Consider the following 10664-nt stretch of genomic DNA (forward strand, 5'->3'; position numbering starts at 1 on the left):
TCTCTACCACTTGTTCCATTGATATATCAAATGACCAAATGTTGGGAAAATATTGAATCTCTGAACCTTTTTATTTATTTAGGAGGTGCAAGGTATTTAATCTTCCTCAGTATGTTGCAAAGAAGGCAAGTAAAAAGGATGAACTGCTATGAGTATGGGTAATATGCCAATAAATTATTCACTGTCCTCTATTATCTTTTGATGGCAACTTTTGCTAATGTCTTTATTTCTTGGGTAACTTTCACTTTATGTGGCCTTAATTCAAAAGCAGAAAATACACGCAAAGAACCAAAAGTGAAAAAAATAAAATAAAACAACTCAACAATAAAACAATATAAAAATAACAAAGTATTATTAAATCTCAAGTGGAGGAAATAATTACAAATTTGAAATGAAAATAGTAGTTTTCAATGAATATTGTCATAGAAGACTTAAGTGACTTATTTCTTTCAGATAAATGAATGTTTATAGAATAATAAAAACAAAACAAAACAAACAAAACAAAAAAAAAAAATAGATACTTTAAAATAACCTAAGTTGCACATCCTAAACCATGTTAATGTGCTGTAATGAAACCTCAGAACCTCAATCACAAAAAAAGTATTCTGGACATTGCCTGAGAGGTGCTTTGACAGCACTGACTTTGTGGTGAGGCAGAACTAATAGTGGCCATAAAACATCTGGATTCTGTTGCTGAGTGTGGTAGAGAGAAGCACTGTGGAAGAAAGAAAACATCTCACCGAAGTGTTAAGCTTTCCTTTACCCCTAATTTTAGACTGCAGTTCAAGGGTTTCTAATTCAGAGGTATATCAAAGATGTTTGAAAAACCTTCACACAGAAATAGTGCAGAAAGCAAGATTTAAGCATATGTTTCCTCAGTGTATCTGTAACAGCTTGGGGAGGAGTTAGTTATAATTGCTTTGAAAAAATGCACAATACATGCTATGCCAGCAGCTGATTTTTTTTAATGAAACTATTGCAGTTCTCATAGCATTACTAAACTGCTTTCATCAACTGCGATAAGGTTCCAAAATAAGCCAACTGGTGTAAGCAGTGGAGTTTGCTTTACGACACTTCTGATGTTAATTTGTACGATCAAGTCTGACTTGTAAACCACTGCTTTTTCCTGCACAAAATCACCCCTGAGATGGCTATGTTTAAAAAGAAATTGGCTCAATGCATTGTATTCCTTACTCAAATTTCACCTTCTGTTTTCAGACATGGAGACACAGAGATAAATGAGTGTTTCCAACACATTTCAAAATTAGTCACATATTTCTTTCATCATTTCTTTTTATCATTTTCTCAGATCATTAACTGGATGAATGGGTGCATGAGAAGTTGGTTGATTCTCATTCTATCCCATTTATCACTTCTGCTTAAATTGATAGGACATAAAAGCTATCCTGGTTAAATGTAGTGCTCTAAAACCTGGAGAATCATACAGTCAGTAAGTTTTTTGTCTGACTCCTGGCCATGCCAGAATGCAGCAAGTGCAACTAAGAAATCTCCATTCTGTCAAATCTTAAACTAAGCTTTTACAGCTTAGAGGTAAACTATTTTTCAGAAGGTCAGTATGGTCTTCAGATTCAGCTCACTGTAGAACTATGCCTTTAAAATAAGAGTATTGGCAATTTAGTTTAACTATTTCTACATCTATCCAAATGTGAAGTAGAATAATGTGAAAATGCACAAGCACAATTTTTATGGCATTTAATAGGCCACAAAAAAAGCTTCTCCTGTCCTCCCCTACTTGTAAAGGTGCTTTGAAGAAGACCTGTTGAAGCAGCAGCCACCAATGCAGTCAGCAGCATTCTGGGAAACAAAGCAGTCACCCTCTGCTGTTGGAAAAAGCATCTCTGCATATTCTTTACACTCTGGACCACCTGATATATTTCACATTTTTGATATCCTATGAAGAATGACATTCATATGAATGATAACTTTACCATTTGATTGTCTAATCCTTCCAAATATACTCAAGATTCCATACACCTCAGTGATCCCCAAGGAACAAACTGAGGAATAAAAAGCATAGCTTGAACAAGAATGCAAAGTGACAAATATAGCCATCATTTGTCAGAGCTAGCTATATCACAAGAAGAGATTTCTCAAGAAGCTGTTGTGTTGTGGTACTAAGCTCCCATGGTTAACATTCTCTAGAAACCTTGGATTTCATTCTTGGATGAAAGTAATCCCACCACTACAATCTGCTCTACAATATAGACAGCATTTTTTATTATTATTTTTTATTTTTACACAAAATCAGGGATTTTTTTTATTTATTTAATCCTAGCTACTGTTCTAAAAGGTGTTCCATATGAAAACCTCATTGGTAAAGCAGGATGTAATACATAACTGATTGCCTTGCAAAACTCAGTTTATTCCCATATAGTGCCGGGGTATGCTTTCCTAGAACAGTGACATGCTGTGGAATATGTTTTGCAAAATACTTCCAGAGGACATGGAAGCTTTGCCTGTGCTAGTTTACTCTGGCAGATGGAGCTTTTAAATATTTATTAAGCATTTGCTATATCCTTGTTGTGATGAAAGAAATCTTAAGCATTTCACTATAAATGAGCTACTCAACCAATAGTGGGGAGAAAAAAAAAAAAAGTAACAATATCTCAGAAACAGAGAGTTACTAATCCAAGCATTAAAGAAATAAGTTTATATCACATTAAAAAAAATAAAAATCACTAACATTATGATAGATTACAAGCTGTTCTGCATCTCTTCTTTGCACAAGACATTTGTGATTAGATAATTGCACACCTCATAGGCAACTCTTCAGCGTTTTATGTTGAGAGCATTGATGCTATATTTTTAATTTGAAGGATATACAAAAAGAATACATTAAACCACGTGACCGTATAAAAGTATGAAACTTCTGAGGCGAGTTATGTTAACCTCAAATTCTATAAAAAGAACACTAAATGTTTGACATGAAAAAGAGAAAACCCTTTGTTAACATTTTTAAATGTTCATACATAGCAAAGGGAAGAGCATTAGTAAAATATTATTATGAAATAAATATGAATCGTTGCTACTCCCTAGATGGCTCTTAAATAGGCAGTAGGTTACCACAAGAGCAAACAGTACACTGCAGAACGGTTGCTCTTTCCCACATCCGAGTACAACATATAGCAAAGTTATAGCCCAACAAAGGTAAATACTGATAGGCCCTCAGGCTTAACACATACTTTACTATAGAAGAAAATACTTCAAATAAAAGGGAATAGATTAGTTAGCAGGTGGCTAACCAGCATGATCCCAAACATAACCATGAACATTTCTTTTTGTAATTTTCATCTCAATTGTAGCTTTAAATACATTGGAAGTCAAACAAGATGAAATGATTTTATCTTTCATGGGATGGCTATCTGTAGTTGATTACTGTGGCATTACAAAGCATCAGGAAATGACCTAGGAATGTTATGTATCTTTCCATAGAAATTCTGAAAATTAAATGGTGATTCTGTGATTCCTTAGGGGCCTAATTTACAGTTTCAGACCCAGGCTAACTTGGCAGTGACTTGTCTTTCATTACCATAGCAGAAATTTATGTGGTAACAGCTGTGGAAGAACCAAAATAAAACAGAAAAGTTTGCAATGAATGCATTTGCACACGTAGGACCACAAAAGCTTGCACATAAACTATTGCTGCCATCATAATGAGCACTTCAATTACAGAAATGGTCAACATAAAACTAGACTTTCATATGTATCAGTCAGTTTTGACCTTTAACTGAGAGCTGGCTAGGAAAGTAAGAATTCTGTTTGGCAGAGTATTTTGTAGTTTTGAACCATAATTTCAATACCCACAGAAAAAAGCACTTAGAAAATTGCTAATATACCATATTTAAGCACACTACATTAAAATATAAGTAATTTGATAAGTTTTGTATGTAAATTGTTGTCCTAGATAGATAATCAGGGTAGTGAATGGAAATTTCTATACATTAGAATGTTGTCTACTGTTAAATTGGTATCAGACTGAAAGTATTAAAAACAGCTTCTCAGGCCCTGAATATGCAACATGTTAAAGATCCTTTTTATCTGGAGATTAAAAAAAAAAAAAAAGTGAGGATAACTAGATCCAGCTTGATTTATTTTCTAATCTGTTGGTAAAGGCGCTTAAATCAAATCTTTGTTAGTGTTAGCAGTTTTGGATTTAAGTACTTAAAGGCATAGGGCACAGGATTCATGGTCCTACCAGTTAACTCTTCAGGGATTTTTGGATAAACTAGCATTAATAGTAAAAGACATCTACTAATCCACTGTGTTCCTAAATCTTTGTGGATGCTCAAGATTCGGTTGAAATGAGGCTTGGATGAATGGTCACATATTTTCAACAAATAAACATTTTTTTCATATAGCAAACACACCTGCAAATGTTTTCCCAAACTTGCAAAGGATTTGCAGAGTTCTAGAACTTTCTTTAGCTTGCCTAAATCCTAGCACAGGTAATCCCACATACCAGCATGAGGCAGGGCTCCCCTAACATTAGCAATTCTGTCTCACAGCTATATCAACCTGCAGGTGGAACTTTTTAGAACAAGATGCTGTTAGGAACCAAGTTCATAATATTGTTTAGATGGTACCCTATCATTACTTTTTAAAGATACAGTAAACAAGACAGAACAAACCACAACAAAATGTGTGAGTAAGCAGATAGGTACAGTAATGTGAATAAGCAAAGTAAGTCCTAGGTAAAATAGAATTTAGGGCCTTTTAAAGTTATATTCAATGTGTAATGGGAAAACAGGTTAAACTGTTTTGGCTTGGATAGTTTCAGGCTTTTCCTTAAAATGTAATAAGTTCATGTTCAATTCACTCTTCAGGGTAATACAGGAATCTGAAATCTCATTCATTCTCTGAGGTTGCTTTCAGGCAGTACAGCCTAAGTCAATGATCTCTAAACAGTTCCTGGAAAACAGGCAGAACTTACTGTGTTTTGTTTGTTAATATACATTTAGGCAGGAAAAGTAAGGCTGGTCATTAAAGAAGAATGCTTCCTCTCGCTTGTATCAGATGAACCAGCTCTCGTGTGAGCATGGTAGGAATTGTCTGGAATTCAGGGTTGGTCTCAGCTGGGGGAGGGCATCTGGGACCACTAAAGATCAACTCTGAATCTTGTTGATTTCCAGGAAATACCTGTACAACTGTTGACTTATGAAGAGTGGAACAGTCAGACTTATTTTTAAGGAACTTGATAAAAATATCCTGTAAAACAATGGTAAAACATGATTTATTAAAACCAAATATTTCAAAGTCATGTAGCTGCATGGAATTATCATCTGTAATAATGATTTAAAAAAAAAAAAAAAAAAAAAAAAAAGAATGCCTGTTTGAAATACATACCATAATGTACATAACCTCTTAACTTTGTAAACCTTCAAGCACTGAAAAATGGAAAAGATAAAAATTACTACTACTAGTGTTGCTATGTCTCATAGCAAATGCAGCTAAAATGTTGTAGCTTTTTTTTTTTTTTTTTTTTTTTTTTTACATAAATACATAAAATCTACCCCTGTGGTAAGATTTTTTTCATTATAATACAATTTAGGGATATCATTTCTAGCACAAGAATACAAGCTTACCCATATATTGAAAAGACTCACAAATGACAAAAGTTAGGACATAATTTAATTATTCGGATTTAGTCTGAAGATGAATGAGCCAAAACCTTTGAGTAATTAAATATATTTAAAACTTAAGTTTTCAACAAGATATAAAACTGAAAAGACATACCAAGCTCTCCCTCCATGCTCCTCTTATTCCCCTGCTTGAAGATGCAAAGACAGCTGCTTGGAATCTGCTCTTTCTAAGGGATACACAGTCTTTTGGCACAGGCAACAAAATAAATTGGAATGATACTACTAATATGAAAAGGGAACAAGCTCTGTTCTCTAATACGTGCCTTACTAGCACACTGTGAACTCACACTAAGATGCCCAGTTCCTTTTGATTTCAATGGGAATGAGGCACAGCATGAAAGTCTGAGGTACAAATGTGAAAGCACTGCCATCTGGCCTGTAAAAGTATTTAATGTATCTTTGACCTTCAAAGGTGAACGTGGTGACAGCTGTGAAAGGAAGAAACTGAAAGGTTTTATGGATTTTGGGGGGACATTAACAATAAGTTAATACTTTATTTAAAGCTATATTAAGTTTACATTATAAGTAAAAGCACTAGTAAAAATAAAAATAAAATTAAAGGATATAATAAAATTTCCAGGCTTTTCAGCCTGGAAAATATGAGGCTGCGGGGAGACCTTATTGAAGTCTACAGTTTCCTCATGAGGAGGAGTGGAGCGGCCAACCTATTCTCTTTAGTGACCAGTGATAGGACCCGAGGGAATGGTGTCAAGCTGTGACAGGGGAGGTTCAGGCTAGACATCAGGAAGAGGTTCTTCACTGAAAGGGTGGTTGCACACTGGAACAGGCTCCCTGGGGAAGTAGTCACTGCACCAAGCCTGTCATTGTTTAAGAAGTGTTTGGACTGTGCTCTTAGTCATATGATCTGAACTTCTGGGTAGACCTGTGTGGTGCCAGGAGTTGGACTCGATGATCCCTATAGGTCCCTTCCAACTCAGCATAATCTATAATTCTATGATGTTACAAAGCTAAGTAATGATACCTTACTAATAGTGTAGATTCCTATCAACAACAGATTCTTGACACATGAAGATGCTTTTATTCCTATAAACTCTGCAAAATTTTATTTTATTTTCTGACAAATGAGTTTCATAACAGAGAAACATTCATATCTTCCTGCATCTAAAGGACTCCCTTAAAAAAAAAAAAAAAAGCTTGTGTGCCTTGCTGCTTCAGAGACTCTACAGAGGCAACACAAAGTTATCAAAATCTGATGATGCAAATGTGCCCATACACACATAGCACTTGTTATAACCTAATAAAAACATGCTACTGAAAAAAAATATATATTCAAATGTCTGCTATCATCTCTTTTAAAGTCATCATCCTATAAGTATTTTTAGCCTCAAGCTAAAGATTTTCATGCCTCAAGCTTTGACACTGTTGGCTAGTCAGGCTAGCATAGATGATGTCTCTTTCAGTCTTGCTTCAGAACAACCTGGTGTTGGGCTATTCTTAGATGTTCCTATCTGCCTTTGCTCCAGTTGAAGATCATTCTCTTTCTCCTGGAAGTTCTGAGAAAAGGGTGGAATTCATTTTTGCTGCTCTCTACACTATGCAAGATAGTTTTGTCAGAACTAAACCCTTTGTCATTGCATATTCTAGAATATTTAAAACAACTGGTAATTTTGCTGTCTTTTCCTTCTAAAAGCCGTAGACAGATCAGTAAGTTCTTAAATTAAAAAAAGACAGTATTTATAAAAATATTTTCACTGTAGGTATATAGTCCTGTATGGATTCTCATAAAGGTTGGCAGAAAAAAGGATACCCTCAGTTCTTCTAAGTCACAGAACTTGCAACACAGCTTCATGGCAAGTCCAAAAATAAATTGTTGTTGTTGTTGCTTTTCCATTTGTTATCCATCTGATTTTGTCTTTCATCATTTCTTAAAATATTTTGTAACTCTTCTAGTGAAGAATTAAATCACTTTCTTTACTTTATTTAACTTTGTCTTGTTGACAGCTGTCCTTAGTCCTTGCAGAAAATGAACATGAGTTTTTAAAACAAAAACTGAGCTGTTTTTTAAGAGTCAGGATTAGTTTAAGGCATGTAACCAACCTGCCTAATACTTTACAGTCTGTCAGGAGAGTACTTGCAGAAAGCAATTCACCCACCATAGTTCTGTCTGGCAGTAACCAACCAGTTTTGTCACCGACCTCAGGTGACTCATCTCCTCTTTTGGAATGCCTTAGTTCAGTGGGATGAATCAGGGTCTGAATAATGTATATGTCCCTTAGAAGCCTAAAAAAAGTCCATAAATTTCCTAATGAATTTCAGAGTAGAATGGTAAGGTAAGTCACCCCATTCCATATCTAGCTTTTACATAACTAGTCAAGAGGCTCGTTTGGTTGTTGTTTTGTTTTCTTTAAAGAACATGGTGCTCATGAAAATCAAGGGCAGGAGAAAACAAAACAAAACAAAACAAAACAAAACAAAAAAACTTGTCTGTTCCTTCTGACAACTAAAGTTACCTTTATGCATGACATGCATAAGATGAAGAAGCTAATGTTATTAGCCGTTTCATTTTGACAGGCAGTACACAGACAATTATATGTGCAGAAAGCCAAGCAGACTATCAGAACTGAATCTACTAGACTAAGACATCATCCTCATTCCAAATACTGTCTCCTTAATTCACACTGGGTGTTTAATGGTCACACTTAGTTACAAGTTACCTGCATGGACCAATGAAGATTATTAAATTGCTAAGCAGTGTCGATGTTGCATCACATTAAGCCTTTTGGAGGCTACAGAAAAGCATTAAAAATCCTAGTATCTCATTCCTAGAATAGCTGCTAACTTTATTCTTTCCATTTATTTCACTATTTCAATTTTCTTCACCTCTTTACTCTCTTTAAATTACAAATTTGGAATTACATGTAAAAATGGTAACACAGAGGAGCTAAGAAAAAAAATAATCATGTGAGAACATTTGCGGTAGTATTTTCATTGAATTAGGTGGACTTGAATCCCAATTGATATATAGTAAATGTTAAAAAAAAAAAAAAAAAAAAAAAACCTGAGGTTATTTTTAACCATGAAAGTTGCAGTAACATCAGGGTCAATAGAAACATTAAAACTTTTGGAAGAATGTCTGGGAAGAGGATTGCACACTTGCTGAACAACAGATGTAGTGATACTTAGAAAAAAAAAAAAAAGGAAAAAAAAAAACACAAAACCTTGGTGATAAGGTAAGAACATTCACAGGGGGATTCACAGGGGAAAAACTTGTTATTCTAAAATTTTGATTAACTGTTCAATGCAGAATATATTTCACTATAGTATGTTTTACAGAATACTGCCCTTCAAAATTAACAAGACCTAATCTTTTTATCTGTTTTTAATATTGTAACATTTACCCTGCACTTATAAGCAAATATGTAATCACAAGAAAGGACGGACTAGTATAATTAGTACAACAGATTCATAGCCTTCCTACTGCAAGAAAAGAAATAGGATTATTTTTTTAAGCTTGTTAATTAATATACGTGAAAAAGTTTCCACATGCATCTCTGCTTTAGTTTTCATTATATTAGCTTAAGTAAGACACTTCTTTCTTAAAACACAGGAAACTTCCAAGTATCCTCTACACTGAGGCTGGAAACTATAGAATATCCTGAATTGGAAGGGACCCACAAAGATCATCAAGTCCAACTCTTGTCTCCACACAGGATGACCCCAAAATCAGGCCATACATCTGAGAGTGTTGTCCAAACACTTCCTGAGCCGTGGTAGGCTCGGTGCTGTGACCACTTCCCTGGGGGAGCCTGTCCCAATTGTTTCTCTTGTCTCTCCAGCCAACTGCAGAAGCAACTAATCCTGTACTGAGTATTCTTTATATTTCTACCTGCCCCCAGCTATGTTCCTAAACCCTATGTGCCATTTAACCTGGAAATTGTGTAGAAGGGACAGCAGGAGAATGTGCTGCCCTGTGATAGGACAACCGATGTTTGTATTGCATACCCAATATCTGAATTCTTTATCCCTATATCAGACAGGTCTAGAGAGCCATTAATGGCAGCAAGCAGTGCTTTGATATATGACTCATCACTGGAACTTCAAAATGGTGTATGTGTTCACTATGCTCTCAGTGATGTGTGGCATCTATGCAGTAGTAGGATGGCACAGCTGTTTAAACAACAGACCACAGGCATTGGAACAACTTTGCCCAAACCAGAGAAACAAACAAATGAAAACAGCTTAGGTCTATATACGTGGTCTCACAAATCCAGACCAGTATACATATTACCTAATCTCCTGTTCCATAAACGTGATTGAAGCAAATTATATTGTGATGATGACTGCCAGAAGCATGTGTTCTAAACTCCCTCCTAGACTTGCATGTTTTGCTGCTGTTGGCCAGCTATGTCATTACGTTTCCAGTAACAGATTCTAAAGGAGAAGTCTCCTAACTTCTGAAGTAATTCATGTTTTTTTCTGAATTCTAGAAATGAAGGATTAATCAGGGGTAAGATTTCAAAATCTAATCAGTGAAGTCAGTCCTGCTAAGTATCATTTAATTTCTAACAAAAAAAGGTAAGAAAAATATGTCCCAGTATTACACAATATTACACTTATTAGAGGAAGCTACAGTTAATTGGCAACAGAGGGAAAAGTAGTCAGGTCGTATATATTTAGCCCTCAGTGCTTTTCCATAGCACAGCAATACCTATCTCATTTTTCTCCCATTTGGACATCCTTTTTGAGATGGGTGTTAGTTCCTGTACACCCTATTCAAAGGAGATTTGACAAGGGCATTGTCCCTGAGGTCATTATGGCCTTCACGCTCTAAAGCTAGTCAATCTCCCACACAAAATCTGCCTTTTTCATTCATGACCAATGGGTAAGAAGGTGTTTCTGTTCTAAAAGAACTAATAAATAAATATAAACTCTCCAATGGTATTTAAAATTATAGTGCTTTTTATTCTGTAATTAAGAAGGGATTTATGATACTAAGACCATAAAGAGCAAGAAATTGTTTCACCTTCTAACGTGTATTAACAA

The 10664-nt window shown here is 35.1% G+C and overlaps 1 long non-coding RNA gene across 1 annotated transcript; it reads right to left on the reverse strand.

Annotated features, from left to right (window-relative positions):
• Nucleotides 1–486: 486 nt before the first annotated feature.
• Nucleotides 487–6085, reverse strand: LOC140001730 (uncharacterized). The gene is made up of 3 exons (XR_011807237.1): nt 5755–6085; nt 5365–5405; nt 487–5226 (listed from the first exon to the last, which is right to left on the reverse strand). It is a non-coding gene; the product is annotated as an uncharacterized lncRNA (long non-coding RNA).
• Nucleotides 6086–10664: the final 4579 nt, after the last annotated feature.

The sequence above is a fragment of the Anas platyrhynchos genome, chromosome 2 (genome assembly GCF_047663525.1).
Source record: "Anas platyrhynchos isolate ZD024472 breed Pekin duck chromosome 2, IASCAAS_PekinDuck_T2T, whole genome shotgun sequence".
Taxonomy (NCBI): domain Eukaryota; kingdom Metazoa; phylum Chordata; class Aves; order Anseriformes; family Anatidae; genus Anas; species Anas platyrhynchos.